Genomic DNA, 17,342 nt, shown 5'->3' with positions numbered 1-17,342 from the left:
TCCCCACCATGGGATGGCATTTGGAACAGCAGAATGCTTTTTTTATATGGCCAAGAGAGATGCAGGTATGGCATCAAGGTCCAGAGAACTTAAGAAGGCCCAGCAGTCAGAATGATAAGGCATTTGTATCCAGAATATGCTTTTTAAAAATTCTTAAGCTTAATAATAAAAAGATAAGTTACCTAATTAAAAAATAAACAAATAACTCATCCATTGGTAGTGAGAATGCAAAATGGCATAGTCACTTTGGAAGACAGTTTGAAGGTTTCTTATGAAACTAAGCATACTGTAGCCATACAATCCAGCAATCATGCTTCTTGGTATTTACCCAAAGGAGATTAAAATGTATACCTATACAAAAAACTGCCCACAAGTATTTATTGCAGCTTTATTCATGATTGCCAAAATTTGAAAGCAACCAAGATCTCTGTCATTACATGGATAAACAATCGGGTTGGATAAATAAACCGTGGTATATCCAGACAATGTAATCGATTTGGCACTAAAAAGAAATGAGCTGTTGAGTCATGAAAAGACATAAAGGAACCTTAAATGCATAGTCCTAAGTGAAAGAAGCCAGTCACATAGTATACAATTCCATTTATATGAAATGTCCAGCATAGCCAAATCAGTGGAAACAGAAAGTAGATTAGTGGTTTCCAGGGGCTAGGGAAAGGGAGTAGGGTGAGGAGTGGTTGCTATTAGGTATGGAGTTTCTTTTTGAGGTAATGAAAATATTCTAAAATTATATAATGGTGATGGTTGCACAACTTTGTGAATGTACTAAAAACCAGTGAAATGTACACTAAAATAGTGAATTTTAGTAACAATTATGTCTCAGCAAAGCTATTGTTTCAAAATCAAGTTGTAGGAAAATAATGTTAGTTATATTTGTACAGCTAAGTAGCTTAGGAGATTCATTCCCCTGCAGCATGTATTTGACAACATGTATGCGAGTTCATAGACTGTTTGAAATTGGTTTCAATTCAGGGCTGGAAATACTTAGATGGAAGAGCTCTAGCATTTGCTTGCTTTGATGATTACCATGTGGAATAATGCTGTCGGTATCATTCTGAAAAGAAAATTCAAAATATAGTCAAAGCCAATGTGTTTGTTTCCTAGGGCTGCTGTAACAAAGTACCACAAACTGGGTACAGAAAGTCATTGTCCCACAGTTCTGGAGCTAGAAGTACAAGATGAAGGGGTTGGCAGACTCATACTCCCTCTGAAAGCTGTAGGGCAATCCTTCCTTGTCTCTTCCTAGCTTCTGGTGTTTTACCGACAGTCTCTGGTGTTCCTTGACTTGCATAACTCAATCTCGTCTTCGTCCTCACAAGATGTTCTCACTCACTGTTCTTCCTTTCTTGTCTCTGGTATCTTCACAGGGCCATCTTGTAAGGACACATCCAGTTCTATTGGATCATGAGCCCACCCTACTCCAGTATGATCTCATCTTAACTAATTATGTCTCCAACACCTCGATTTCCAAATAAGGTCGTGTTCTGAGGTACCAGGTACTGGAGATTAGGTTCAACATATCTTTTGGGGGATGGGCACAGTTCATCCATAACAGCCAGAGATTTTGTGGTAGAAACGAAGCTGAATAGATGCTTTTGATGAACTTTCTGGAGATGCCTGCATTATTAAAGAGTTTTTGTACATTGTTTAATATATTTCTTCCAATACAGAATTCTGTGATTTGGAGTAGAGTTAAAGAAACTAGAGATATTTGGTCTACATAAGATGTTTTTTCTACATGAGACTTTTAAAGTGATGTATTAATTCTCCTTAAATGTTTGGTGGCTCTCTGGTAGAAAAAGGACTAAATTTGTTGTTTGGTCCCAGAGAGAAGAACAAGAAACAGAAGAAATAAATTCCATCTCTGTATAAAGAACTTCTTGTTAAGTAGATTCTCCTTGGGTATAATGAATTCTCTATCATTAGAGATAGGCAGGCACAGGCTGGATGAACACTATGGGAGGAGCCTCTTCAGAGGCCTTCTGCTTCATTTAGGTGTTGTTTACGGTCTTTCTAATTTTAAGAATCTGATTCTACTATTCACTAGTATGCATTGAAAGCCTTGCATGTGCCAGGTACTGTGTTTTAAGGAACATTATTTTAAGCCAACCAATGGATCTAAGCTTACTATACCATCCAGCATATGAATTATCCCTTTTTCTGCTCTTATCAAGCATCCAGACAACTTCTCTCTGACTTCTCATCTCCGGCAGGGGCTTGAGATACTCTTGGGATCAACCTTTCAGGAACCTGAACTATCTACCTGGATAGAAATCTTGTGAGTAGACACCAGAGAAAGGACATCTTTCAAAGTGACGTTATCTGGCATTTGTGCTTAGCCTGGTGGAAGGATTTAGATACAAATGATGACTCAGAAAACTCCTCCAAATATTGATATCTGCATGCATATGTAAGAGGCAGAGCCATTTATCCATAAACAGAAATACGTGCCACCTTGATTTTTTTAATGTTTATTCATTTATTTTGGGGGGGGGGAGATAAAGGGCAAGCAGGGGAGGGGCAGAGAGGGAGACAGAGAATCCCAAACAGACTCCACCCTGTTAGTACAGAGCCCAATGCAGGGCTCAAACTCACGAACTGTGAGATCATGAGCTGAGCTGAAATCAAGAGTTGGACACTTAACCAACTGAACCACCCAGGCACCCCTTGATTTTTTTTAACTCCCCACATAATTTGCATTGCCATAATTTGTATACCTGCCAGTATTGCCAGGTTTCTAAAAGCCTGCCTGAAGTTATGGCTTACATAATCATGAGTACTGGGACCAAAAGAAATTTTTGACACCCACACTTAACATTGCCTCAATTTTTGTTGTTGATGTAACTTTTACCCATTTATCTCTACTCCAGGCCTAATGAATAAGAATTTCCCAGTATGAGGTTCAGGTCATGATTTCGCAGTTCATGGGACGGAGCTCTCGGTTGGCCTCTGTGCTTGGGTTTCTCTCTCCCTGTCTCTCTGCCCCTCCCCCACTTGTGCACACGCTCGCTCTCTCTCTCTCTCTCTCTCTCTAAATACATACATACATACATACTTTAAAAAATTATGTGTTTGTTTTAATAGCACACGACTTCTAAGCACAAGCCAACTACTTTACATGGTGTTTAGCTACTCTAACCTATTCTAACACTTCAGGGAGATTCTTAGTTATATACGTGGTGAAAGACCGTACATTTGTCCCCAACATGATGCATAACTGTGACCATAGGTTACTATATCATAGATTTACATGGTCTTCAACCATAATTTTTGCTAGTCACAATTTTTTCCTAAGACATATTAGATTTTGGGATATAAACACCCAGTAATGATGCAGCTCTCCTCTGTTGAGGCAATATGAAAATCTCTACATGCATATTTCAATCCTTAAAAACAACTTGATGAACAAGGTTTTACAATCCTCATCTTACAGATGAGAAAACAAGCCCAGTGGGACTAATTGGCTAACCCCAGTTAAAACAGCATAAAGCATTCTAATCTCTGTTTTTCAGATTTCAAGACCTGTACCCTTATGTTGTGTTTCTCAAATGTATTTTGCAGAATAATCTCTGAGCAATTTGTTCACATTTCAGATTTCCTGAACCCCACACTGAGAAATTCTTACTCGTTAGGCCTGGAGTAGAGCATCTGCATTCTTAATAAGCTTTCCCTACCTGGTGTCTTTGATAAGTTGGTCCACATATCGTATAGACAAACCCTATAAATCCCATACAGCCTTGCTATACACTATGTTCCCTGTCTAGAGAAGAACAGCCACCATCTTACCCCCAGTTAGGGTTATTTAGTTACAAACTACTGGAATTACCTGTGGCTAATTTACGCAGAACTATAATTACTTTATAAGATATGGGATGGCTCACGAAAATTGAGGAAACAAACAGCTCAGAAAGAGCTGACACCAGTGCAGACCCAGAAATCCAGGTAACAGAAGGTAATTTAGAGACTTACAAAGATATTAAAACCTCTACCTTGAATTCACTCACCTGTCTTTGATTCTGTTCAAGATTTAGTTCCTCAGGGAGAGCATCTGGTTAGCCCAGATTAGTTCATTGCTACCCCATGACTAAAGAAGAGAGGGTATTTTGTTGACCAATACTATATACAAAGTAATAAAGATTACCCAAACATAACTCAAGGAGCTGCTACCAAGCAAATGGGGAATTGGTACTTAGAAGTCAAAAGAACACCTAATGACCATATAGTCATCCTGCCTGGGAAGTGCCTGTGTGGTCCCTCCAGTGAAGAAAATTTCACCAGAAAAGTCCTCCTTCTGAATTCCTCACTATGAAACATAGTTCATTACTGGAACTTTATCACTAAAAGAGTACTTTAAAATTCTTCTGAATTTCTGCAGAATAATTTTGGCTTCATAAATCTGAATCCCTGTACACGTTTTCCTAAAAAACAAAGAGAGTAAAAGGGAAAGCAAGGGAAATTAAACACACAAAACTTAATCTACAGAATAGTTAGAACATAAGAACACACAGAAGTCTACAAAGTCCAAATTCATGTGTGAGTGAGAAATTTAAAAAGTTGTCATTGGCTCACAGAGGTGGGAGAAGTTTAGGAAAAGCTTTGTTTAGAGCAAGAAAATAATGTGAATAATCCGGTATCCATTGAATAAATTAAATTCATACTTTAAAACATTCCAACAGAGAAAACTCTAGGCTCAAATGGCTTCACTGGGGAACTCAGTCAAACATTTAAGGAAGAAATATTACCAATTCCATTTAAAAAGTCCAAGATAGGGGCGCCTGGGTGGCTCAGTCGGTTAAGCGGCCGACTTCAGCTCAGGTCACGATCTTGCGGTCCGTGAGTTCGAGCCCCGCGTCAGGCTCTGGGCTGATGGCTCAGAGCCTGGAGCCTGCTTCCGGTTCTGTGTCTCCCTCTCTCTCTGCCCCTCCCCCGTTCATGCTCTGTCTCTCTCTGTCCCAAAAATAAATAAACGTTGAAAAAAAAAATTAAAAAAAAAAAAAAGTCCAAGATATAGAAGATAAGGTAACACTTTCCTACTCATTCTATGAGTAGGAATACCCAATACCCTAATATTAAAATCAGAGAAAGACACTATAAAGAAAGAAAACTAAAACCAAATATTCTTTGTGGACATAGACCCAAAAATCCTCAACAAAATCCTGTCAAGTATAATAAAGCAACATATACAAAAAGATAATACATCATGAACAAATGGAGTCAAACATGGGAATGCAAGGTTGGTTTAACATTTCAAAATCAATCAGTACAATTGACCACACCAAGAGACTAAAAAAAAAAAAAAAGTGTTCGTTTCAATAGAAGCAGAAAAAGCATAGACAATCAAAAGGCTGGGATTGTCAAACTAGATAAAAAACAAAAACCCAGCTAAGTGCTGTCCATATAATGACACACTTTACATTCATACACATGAAAATAAAAGGAAAGAAAAGATATATCATGCAAACAACAACCACAAGAAAGGCAGAGCAGCTGTACTAATATCAGATAAAATAAATTTTAAAACAAAATTACTAAGGATAAATAGGGACACTTCATAACGATAAAAGCATCAATCCATCAGGAAGATAAAACAATTATAAACATATATGCAATATAAACACAGAACACCAAAACACACAAAGCAAAAGTTAATGTAAATGAAGGGGAGAAATAGACAATTCAACAATAACAACGACTTCATACTCTGCTTTCAGTAATGGAAAGAACAACTAGGCAGAAAATTAGAAAGGAAATAGATGACTGACTGAGCATGCAACTCTTAATCTTGGGGTTGTGAATTCAAATCCCATGTTGGGGGTAGAGATTACTTATAAAAAGAGAGAGAGAAAAGAATCAAATTACTAGAATCAGAAATGAAATAAAGGAAATGATGTCAAGTAGAAGGAATGCCAAGGATTTAAAAATGGTTAATAGTTGTATGAATATAAAAGTTACCTTTCTGGGGCACCTGGGTGGCTCAGTCAGTTAAGCGTCTGATTCTTGGTTTCAGCTCAGGTCACAGTTTTGTGGGTTCGAGCCCCACATCAAGCTCTGCACTGGCAGTGTGGAGCCTGCTTGCAGTTCTCTCTCTCTCTCTCTCTCTCTCTCTCCCCTCCCCCTCCTCCTCTCCCTCCTCCTCCTCCTCCCCAACTTTTGCTGTCTCTTTCTCTCTCAAAATAAAAATAAAACTTAAAAAATAGTTATCCTTTCCATTTCTTAACTCCATCAAAATGCAAATGTTTGTTTAAAGTAAAAAAAAAATTATAAAAAAAAATAAAAATAAAAATAAAAGTAAAAAAATAAAAATAAAAAAAAGGGGCGCCTGGGTGGCGCAGTCGGTTAAGCGTCCGACTTCAGCCAGGTCACGATCTCGCGGTCCGTGAGTTCGAGCCCCGCGTCGGGCTCTGGGCTGACAGCTCGGAGCCTGGAGCCTGCTTCCGATTCTGTGTCTCCTTCTCTCTCTGCCCCTCCCCCGTTCATGCTCTGTCTCTCTCTGTCCCCCAAAAAATAAATAAAACGTTGAAAAAAAAAAATAAAGTAAAAAATTATAACATTGTACTGTGAGGTTTATGATGTATTCAGGTATAAAATATGTGACAATAGCATAAAGAATGGGAGAATAAATGGAATTACACTGTTCAAATTTCTTACAGTGTGTATGAAATGATCTGATACTAAGTCTAAGTAGACACTGATACGTAAAGTCTTTAATCAATTTTGAGTTGATTTTTGTGTATGATGTAAAATAATGGTTCAGCTTCGTTCTTTTGCATTTGGCTGTCCAGTTTTCTCAATGTTATTTCTTAAACAGACTATCTCTTCCCTGGTGTATATTCATGGCTCCTTTGTTGTAAATTAATTGACTGTAAATGCATGGTCGTTTTTGAAATCTCTGCTTTGTTACATTGATCTATGTATATGTTTTATGCCAATACCATACTGTTTTGATTAACAGTAATATATAGAGTGAGTATTGCAATCCCTAGAGCAACCACTAAAAAAGCTTTCAAAGAAGTATAGCCAAGAAGTTAACAAAGGAATTAAAATGAAATATTTAGTTAACCCCAAAGCAAGAAAACCTACTAAAAGATTATTGATATGGTTGTCATATTGAAATCATCATTATCATCTTGTAAAAGAAAAATGACTACATAAATAGAGTATAGCACACTCTATAGACTATAGAATATATAGTATAGGATAAATTAATTATTATATACTACTAAGGCAGTGAAAGAAGAAATAGGTTTAAATACCAGTCCTTCTATCTCTGGCTGTATGGCCTTGGGTATATCAATCTCTCTGAGTCTCACAGGGAGAACATTAAAACTGACCTAGAGGGATGCCATGTTGATAAAATCACAGAACACATACAAGAGGCTGATACATAGCAGTCGTTCAATAAATATTTGTTGAATCAATTAGCTAATTAATATATAAAAAAGGTTTAATACAGGGCCTGGCCCACAAAAATATCCAACAAATATTAGCTATGATTATTTTCATTAACAACTCACAATTATGGGTTGTAGTAACTTGGTCAAGGCACCAGGTGGCATGAGATAATAAAAATTATTGCCACTTGATAATGCTTTTCAGAATACAATTGTATAATAATTTGCATATTACATATATTCATAAAAGGTTGAGATTCAAATTTGCTAAGTCAACATATAAATTTCAAAATGCCTGTATTAATTCATCTTCTAGTAGCAATTTCATGTCAGTATTTCAGTGCATCTGCCTTTGCTTCTGTCAGGTAATGATAGCTCAAACCCCAAATATTACACACATTTTATTTTATCCTCAACTCACCTAGGAGGTAGGTACTAACTCTAGTTTATAGATGAGAAAACTGAAGCTTAGGGAAAAAATGGGATTCAAACCAAGCCTTGACAGAAATGTCTTTAAAAATTAGGTTACATCAAGGGGCGCCCAGGTGGCTCAGTCAGTTAAGCAACCGACTTCAGCTCAGGTCATGATCTCGCAATTTGTGAATTTGAGTCCCGCATAGGGCTCTGTGCCAGCAGCTCGGAGCCTGGAGCCTGCTTCGGATTCTGTGTCTCCCTCTCCTCCTCGTGCTCTGTCTCTCTCAAAAACAAATAAACGTTAAAAAAAATTTAAACAAATTGTTACATCGACTCTCATCGTCCTTAATTCCTCTAAAGAAGAATGAATAAAGACATAACTAAAGTAACTCTATTCCAGGAAAATAAAAGAAGCAATCTTCATGTTTATTATGCTTTATAAGCTTGCATGTGGATGCACAACATTGAATTTAACATAGTATAAAGAATTTTTAAGTGAAAGCTTATTAATAATGCAAAATATTTATATAATATTCCTATCCAAGAGTGTTAAGTGTAAGTGCTTTACATGTATTTTCCCTGACCTTCATGGAAATTCTGTTAGTTAATGACAATTCTTATCATTCTCCAATGAATACACTCAGAGGCTCAGAGAATTAATTCACTTCCATATGGATATACATCTACAAGTGAGATACTTTGGATTCAAACCCAGGTAAGCTTGAACCCAATGCCTGACCTTTTCCCATGCTGTCCATGATGATTGTCAGGTGCAGTTCAAACTACCTACAGCAGAATGAAATTGGCAAAGATACAGCCAGACAGATCAATGGACAGAAAGGTAAGTTTGGAAAAGTACCAAGTATATATAAGAGATGATATATGATACAGGTGTTATTTCATATGAGTGAGAAAAAAATGGGTTTTCCAACAAATAATATTTTCAGCAAATTAATTAAACAATATTTTGACATGAAAATTTAAACATGTCCTACCTCATGCCATATCAAAATTCCAATTGGGTTAAGATTTGTGATGTAAAAAAACAAACTATAAATATTTGCCTACATTTTATATACATATATATGTATATATATATATATATATATATACACACATATATAGAACATATTTGTGTTTTCTGTATTGACTTCTATTTTCTAGATACATATTTACATAACACTTGGAAAGCATAAAGAAATTAGTGAGAGATTCAATTACAAACACATAAAACTTCCACAGGGGGTGGAAAAAAATCTCTTAAATATACAGCCCTGGGCCTATATCCACCTCCCTGCTACGCATGCTGCTGGCTGTTTATAGTTGACTATTTTCCCATTACCATTGTATCCTTATCTAGAAAGAGAAAGATCTCTGAATTAATAGTATTCAACACTTTACTCAGCTGTAACTGTGACCTAAGTATGCCAAACTTTCTACAACTCAGTTCTTTTTCTTATAAAAAGAAAGTGTTGACCCGGAAAATTTCCGAGGTCTTTTCCATCCCAAAGTTATGATTCCCTTTGTACAGCCTCTATTCTTTCTGTTGCAGCTTGAGGAGGGAAATAAATAACCACCCTTTCTTTTCCTGAGTTTAGAACCAACTAAAAAATAAAAACACACTAGAGACACAAATGGTGACCAGAAGAATAGCAATTTCATTGACAGTGTGGCTTGAAATCCATGGCCACATGAATATGCTAACACTCTCCCCTCCAACACAGAATTCTACTCACCCACCAGTTGCAAAGCTGAGCTTGACCACCACAGGCCCCCATCCCCCTACTGCATGGCAGAGAAGGAAAATAAGGGGAGAAAATGTGGGATTGAGCCACACAGCTTCATTTCCTCACTAGAGGTAGAAGTACGAATGTGGCTGACATCCTGGTCCACGAAGTCATAAAGGCATGGAGAAGTGTTCTCTGACTCCAATGGGAGGGCACTTCTCTCATTCAAGCTCCAATCATATCTCTCTCCATACCTCTTGAAAAACAGCCTAGTTCAGAGTCCTTTCGCCATCATTTAGAAAAAACTTATTAGCTAAATTGGTCTTCCCATCTCTGACCTTCCTATCACCTTATCCATTCTGTACACCACTACCGGATTAATCTTCCAAAATCATCTCATAATCAAGAAATAGCTACACAAAATCTGAACTTGGAATGAGGAAACAGAAATTTGAACCCTAGTTCTTTTACTAATTACCTATATGGCCCTACACAAGTCACCATACTTTTCTACATTTAGGGAATCCTCATCCATGGCATGGCACAGTTAAACTGCCCCTACCTATTCCATAATATCAGTTCAAGTGTCAAAAACTTTCAGGAAATTTTTGGGCGCCTGGCTGGCTCAGTCAGAAGAGCATGAGACGCTTGATGTCAGGGTCCTGAGTTTGAGCCCCACACAGATTATGTAAATAAATAAACGAGCAAACTTAAAAACAAACTTAAACTTACTTAAACAAACTTAAACTTTAAAAAAAAAACACCTTTCAGTAAGTTTGTCTACAGTATAAACCTATTAGCATAGTATATATGACTCTATATAATTGATGATTTCTAAACGTCATTCCCAGAACTTCCTACAGGGCCTGTCCTTTTTAGCAAAACAGATCTCTAAAACATTTAGTATTTTATTGGCAGGTACCCTCCTCCCACCACCATCCTTCCACTCCCAACACTGCTTCTCCAGAGACTGTTCATTCTAGGAGATCCAGTAAAAACAATGTTCCTTTCCCAAGGCTTTTGGACCTTTGCTGCCAGAAACGATCTCATATTCAGATCATGGGTTGTCATATATCCACCCATGTCAGAGAAATGTTATCGCTCACTAAATGGCCATGCCCTACTCCCACTCTCCTTGCAGCTAGGTAAAGCCCTGTAACTAGTTATAGACAATGCACTAATTTTTCAAAGGGATACTTCCTATTTCTGGGCCAAATGACCCCTTCCCCCCCCCCCCCCAGTTTTCTCTTCCTCTGCTGTGGTAATCTGAAAACTAGGTGTTATATGTCCATTTCACAAGACCTTGTGACACAACAGACATGGAGGACAAACTGGATGAAGCAAGTGAGACTTGTTACCCCAGCATAAATGAACCAGCCTGCCTACTACGACACCTGAAAGAAGGCCGAGGGCCACATGGCCAACTGCTGTTTCCTCAACTGTACACAAAGATAGCAATAGCACCATACTAGTGGAGGACCAGTATTTACTATAGCTATTTAGAATTATTAATTATAATAATATATAAGAATAATTATTTATATTAGTACCATAGTTTATTATTATATGTGATCATATATGTTATACTGTATTACTTATTATATTACTATTTATCATTCTATTGTTTATAACAAATATCAAGCTGTTTATTATATTTTTATATTGTTTATACTTAAGAAGCAGCTTTTCAGTTAGGGCTTAAAAGATATAATTAAATTTGTGTTCTAAACAATATAACAGAGACCCAGATAGAAGGCTCCAACCTTTTAGGGATTGCACACTTTCTGTTTGTTGGATTTCATGATATTTTTACCACTTCCTAAAAATATAAGTGACTTTAAAACAAGTGAAAAATAGGGGCGTCTGGGTGGGTCAGTCGGTTAAGGCTTCTACTCTTGATTTCAGCTCAGGTCATGATCTCAGGGTCGTGAGATCGAACCTGGTGTCCGGGGTCTGCATTAAGCGTGGAGCCTGCTTAAGATTCTCTCTCTCCTGCTCCCTCTGCCCCTTCCTGCTTACTTGCACACATGCACGTTCTCTCTCTCCTTCTCTCTCAAAAAAATAAATAATAAAAAATAAATTGTTATTATGAAAAATTCGAAGACTATACTCAAAAGTAAAGTTAATGGTCCAATGAACCCCATGACCCAGATTCAGCAATTATCAAGACTTTGCTCAACTGCTTAACCTATTTTTGAAAATTTTTTAACATTTGTATTTTCGTACATAATTACACTGCCATTATCACACCACAAAATATTCAGTTCCTCCACTGATTTTTAAGAGTTAAAATTAACAGAAAAAAATTAATTTTGCCGAGGAAATTATTTTGAAATGCAACACAGTACCTCCTGGCAAACCCTGGAGATGCCCTCAAATCCAACAAAGTGGAGGCTCCAGCTGTTCAGTATCCCCGACAGCTTCCAGGACTTGCAAGCGTCAGCATCAGGTGACAGGAGGCAGGAGGCAGTCAGCCAACCAGTTCTCCTGCAAACGAAAATGCCCACTCCCAGGATGAAAGGTTATCTCTGTCTCTTTCTGCTTTCTCTTCCAAAGATACTCTTAGATGAGTGAGACTGGAATGGGAGAAGGTGTGACACATGTAAGAGACTCAAGGAAGCTAGACATTCCCCCCATCATAGAAGCATGGAGAAACCGGCATTGTTATGTTTGTTGTTATAAAAGCGGGGGAGGGGGGAGTCTATTGCTATAAGTCTTGACTTGTGTGAAAAAGGGAATTAGAAAATAGTAGGGGATGCTTGAAAAGATTTCAGTCACCAGACTTCAGTCACAGACTGAAGCTGTGAAGATCAGGAACCTTGCGTGGTATGCATGACAGGGCTCTTGGCATATTACCTATAATCTTTGATTTAAAAAATGAAACAAAACAACAAAAATGAGCTAAATAGGAACAAGCTGTGACTTGAAAGCTGTGTAGCCCGGCTAAATCATCCATCCCTAATGGTTGGTTTCCTCATCTTGGAAATGGGGATGCTGAAGCCTACCGCTCATTAGTGGCATGCAGTGAGGACTAGAAAAAATGTGCATAAACAGGACTCAGTAGAACTCATCCTCTACAAACAAGGTTGTAGTGGGTGGAATATGCTTCTAGAGATTCACTAGAGTTCCATCCCCCCCCCCCCCCCCTTTTGCTTGTGATCCCGTTTTGGAGTTGGTGTGACTTCTGCCCTCTTCTCTTTTTTTCTATCCCTGGTCATAAAATGTAAGGAGGTTAGAAACGTAGTCTCAGGTCGTTCATAAAGCACGATCGTGACAAGGGATCAAGTGACGTGGGGCAAGAGCTCCATTTTCCCTCTGGAGAGTAGAGTTTCCTTGAGCTCAGTGCCTAAGGCAGGCTTCAGTATCATGCCGGAGACACAGCATGGGGAAATTTCAAGTACAAACTAAAAGTAAAAAGCTACATAAAGAAAAAAGAAAATTGCATATTACCCCACTTGTTTGTTTATACATATTTATATACATACACACACACACACGTGTATATGTGTATATATATATATACACACACACACACACACACTTAATTTTTAAATGTGTGAAGATTAGAATTGTTGAAGCTATTAGCTTATTATAGAAAAATCACTGAATTGTTCTGCTACCAGGAAAAATCTGTGATGGCTTAGTAAGGTTTGGGGTAGGAAAGAAAAGAAATCAGAATGAGTCCCTTTTTGCCATCTGTAGGGAGAAGCTGGAAAGAAGCGAGATAATCAGGTATTGAGAGATCCACAGGGAATAGAGTGTACTCAGAGCTGAATGCCTTTCCCACTCCTGAATCCCCACACTACTCAATTCCCTGCAATAGCCACATGTGAGATGTATACCTAACAGTGCCTCTTTGGGCCCTCCGAAGATGTCAGCTTACAATCTGGGGATTTCATTACAACAAAACCAAGCAAGATGATAGAAACAATAAGAACAAATAATAATAGAGAATGTTTATTATGAGCCAGTCAAGTACTGTTTTGCCCATGAAAGGTCCTGACACGCAGTATTTCCTGACAAGGGGGTGCAGTTGAGAGCTAAATTGGGTGTCAATGCTTTTTTCCCCTCTAAATTCAGAGAGGATGCCTCTTGCACTTTATTCCATCTGGGTAGAAGGTGCAATCAATTTTGGGTCCATAAGTTGAAACTTGTTCTATAATGTAATGGAATTTTCCTTGTTATTCAGGGAGCAATTCGTATTGGAGTAGCTTCTCTCATCATTTACAACCCAGGTACTCTCTCAGCACATCTTTAACCTGATCACGTGTGTAACAGTCAGCTTACAAAGGACACAATTTTGGGATTTTTTAGTTGTCTTATGGTATGTTTTAAACATTTTATTTCAGAAAAATGTCAGACTTACACAAAGTTGCAAACGTCATACAAAGAATTCCCATATAGCCTCCACTCAGATTCTTGAAATGCTAGCATCTTACATAACCACAATCCAACCATCAAAAACAAAAATATTGATAAACTCTACTACCTAGTCTGCAGATCTCATACAATTTTGCTAAGTTTCCCACTGATATCACTGTTCTTATCCAGGTTCTAATTCAAGAGATATATATTTAGTTCTCATGTTACATAATTAAACCAGATTCTATATCAGAGGTGAGGAAGCATATTCTGTAAAGGGACAAGTGATAAATATGTTATGCTCTGTGGGCCAGATGATATCTAGCAATACTGTTCAACTTGGCCGAAAGCAACCACAAACAGTACATAAACAAATGGGTGTGGCTATGTCCTGATACAATTTTATTTAGAAAAACAACCAGGTAGATTTAGCTGATGGGCTATAGTTTGTCCATTGTAGACCACTGGTTCTCAAAGTGTGGTCCTTAGACCACCAGCATGTGTATAACCCAGGAACTTATTAGATATGCAAATTTTCAGGCCCTATTCTGGACCTAGGAATCAGAAATTCTTAGGGGGAAGGGTGGGAAACACCAATATGCATTTTAGCAAACCCTCCCAGATGTTTATGATGTATGCTAAAGTTCTAGAACACTGATCTAGATACTTGCTTAGTGTCTGTCTTTTAAGAATGTGATATATTTAGAGAATAGAGGCCTATTGTTTTGTAGGATATCCCTCAGTTTGGCTTTGATTGATATTTGCTTATGATAAAATTCAGGATATGCATTTTTTGGCAAGAATGCCAGTGAAATGATGTTGTGTCCTCCTCATGGGGATTGTCACAAGGCACATGATATCAATTTATCTCTTTAAAGTTGAGGGTAACTTTGACTAAAGGGATGTCTGCCAGGTTTCTGTACTATAATGTTACTATTTTTCTCTTCGTAACTAATAAATATCTTGTGGGAAGTTACTTCAGGTCCACGTAAATACTTTCATGTGCTAATTTTAGCACCCATTTGATGATGCTTGCCTAAAACAATTATTCCTCTCCTTTTTGCCAAATATGACTTTTCTATTTTCATCATTCTTTCCACACTTATTACTTAGAATTCTCCTTTAATAAATAGCAGTTCCTTATCCTTCATGTAATTATTTATTCAATGTACTTATGTCAGCATGGACCCATGGATTTTTGTTATACTCACGTGTTATAATTCGTTACTATCATCATTACTGTGTTTTTTCAATTGTCCCAGATTGAACCACTGCGAGCCCCTTGAAACTGGCTCTTTTGTCTTTTTTGATTTCTTCCCATCATATTTTGAGACTTGAGAATTTATATTGTGGTTACCTACTTTTCCACTTACCTAGTGACTGGGTTTCAAAGAATATTGACCACTTTTAGCTGTATATAAATAATAATAATAATAATAATAATAAGAGAGAAATATATTCAAGGAAAAAAAGAAAAATCAACACAAGGTGAACTTAGCCATTTGAGTATGACTATAAAAGACTATCTTTGCAGTGCTTTAAATTCATGATTCACTTGTAACTGGATGCAAAGATTTACATTTGAGGTGGCCTCCTAAAGGTAAGCAGAGACCCAGGGACTTCCAAGAGGTTGTTATCACTGATAACAGAATTCAACAATTTCACCTCTATCTCCTTAAGCAACAAATTTCAAAACTCTATTATAGAATTTTCATACCCCATATTGGTTATGAATACAATGGACCTAGATTTTCCTATTTTAACGTCTTTGGAATTAAACAATGTGTATGTTCTCAAAAATAAGTGGCAGCATTATCCAGAGACACTGGTAAAACTTGGATTCAGAAAAGAGAAACTACATTTTGTCCATGTTTGTGATATCATCCTGACATTCCTGAGTTAAGAATTACCAGCCAAAATCTGCAGGTGGTATGTGTTTTGGGTCCACAATGATGCAAGACCCTGTCCCAGCTGCTTTTGATTGCTACAGAAATCTCAAACTGGCCCTGTCCAACACCTACCTCTGTTATGGTTTGTGACACAAGTTACAGGTCAGCAAGCATGAGTGACAAAATGAAGAACAGGTAGGAAGAACCATACAATCTAATCCTTTATCACCCAGACATTTGGAATTGTTGGCAATAACTGACTGGCTTAGTTGTGTATTTACTTACCATGTATTAATGAGCACAAACTGGGTTTAAGGCCCCGCGCTAGGTCCTAGTGGAATACCCCAAAAAGATCACTCCTAAGGATTAAATTAGTAATTTTATTTAAATAAATATGATGAGACATTGGCCAACATGGCGGAGAAGTAGGAGGAATCCATACTTCCTGTGTCTCTCAAACAAAGAAGTGTAGAAGCCAAAGGACTTTGAACACCAGAACCTGGGAGGCAAAGAGACTGAATCTACTAGGAAGAGAATGGGAAAGCTGGAAAAAAGATAGGTGGGTAATTGTGAACTGGGGGAGATGAAAAAAGGCCATGTGGGCACGGAGGGGAGGGACCCCCTTCTGCAGAGAGACAAAGGGAAGAGAAAGAGCAGCTAGGGAAGTGCAGGACCATAGCTGGACAGGAGAAAGACCTCAGACTGAGACTGAGAGGGATCCGATCTCTAACTGTGGGGCTTTCTTGGGACTGGAGCCAGCTCCCTGCTCGAGCACCTGGGGAGGAGGGGAACCAGGCCTGGGTGCAGTGGTAGGTCAGGGGCTCAGTCCGCAGCTGGAGAAAGTGGATCCCTCCCTGGAGGGCTGCGCGATAGTACAGAACCTACCTGCATCTGCCACCCCTGGACACAGTGGCTGGGCCGAGGGCACAGTCTGTAGGAGGAAAAGGCCACTGTTTCCCTGGAGTGCTGTGGGAAAAGACAAAGCCACCCTGCGTCCACCACCCGCGGGGCTTGTGGTGCCAAGGCCGGAGGCTCAGTCTGCAGTAGAAGAAGACGGTCCTCCCTGAAGTGCTATGGCACAGACAAAGCCAGCTGGGACCACATATCGCCGCACTGAGAGGCGCTTCTCCAGCACCAGACCTCACGGAGCAGGACTCTGAATCCTACCCAAGCACAGGGTCAGGGGAGTTCGTGGAGCGAGAAGGACCGCCCCCTCTGCTCCCACAGCACAGTGAGGACAACTCAAACTGAGTCCACCGGTCTGACTCTGTGGAGAAGAGACTCGGAGTCACCATTCCCCCCTCCCCACCACCACCAAGGCAGGGCCTCAGGGATCACTCCTGGGGCACATAGTGGAAGTGGGTTCAGATTACACCAAACCACGCCCCTTTGCCCTGGGTAACTGTGTATGCACCCAAGCAGCACAGACCCTGCGGACAGCTACTGGAGACAAGTGATGCAGTATTGCCAGGATTAACTATAGGTCAATTCTGGATATATAGATATGTTACCACCCCCGCCCCGCCCCCCTGTTTCTCCTC

General features: G+C 38.7%; 1 long non-coding RNA gene across 1 annotated transcript; it reads right to left on the bottom strand.

Moving 5' to 3' along the window:
* Positions 1–389: 389 nt before the first annotated feature.
* On the bottom strand, positions 390–17,089 carry LOC125166758 (uncharacterized). Its single transcript, XR_007152526.1, has 3 exons — positions 16,687–17,089; positions 11,899–12,037; positions 390–1,635 (listed from the first exon to the last, which is right to left on the bottom strand). It is a non-coding gene; the product is annotated as an uncharacterized LOC125166758 (long non-coding RNA).
* Positions 17,090–17,342: the final 253 nt, after the last annotated feature.

Source organism: Prionailurus viverrinus, chromosome B2, assembly GCF_022837055.1.
Source record: "Prionailurus viverrinus isolate Anna chromosome B2, UM_Priviv_1.0, whole genome shotgun sequence".
Taxonomy (NCBI): Eukaryota; Metazoa; Chordata; class Mammalia; order Carnivora; family Felidae; genus Prionailurus; species Prionailurus viverrinus.
The sequence above is the reverse complement of the archived record's forward strand: the minus strand, read 5'-3'. Positions and strand labels throughout refer to the sequence as shown.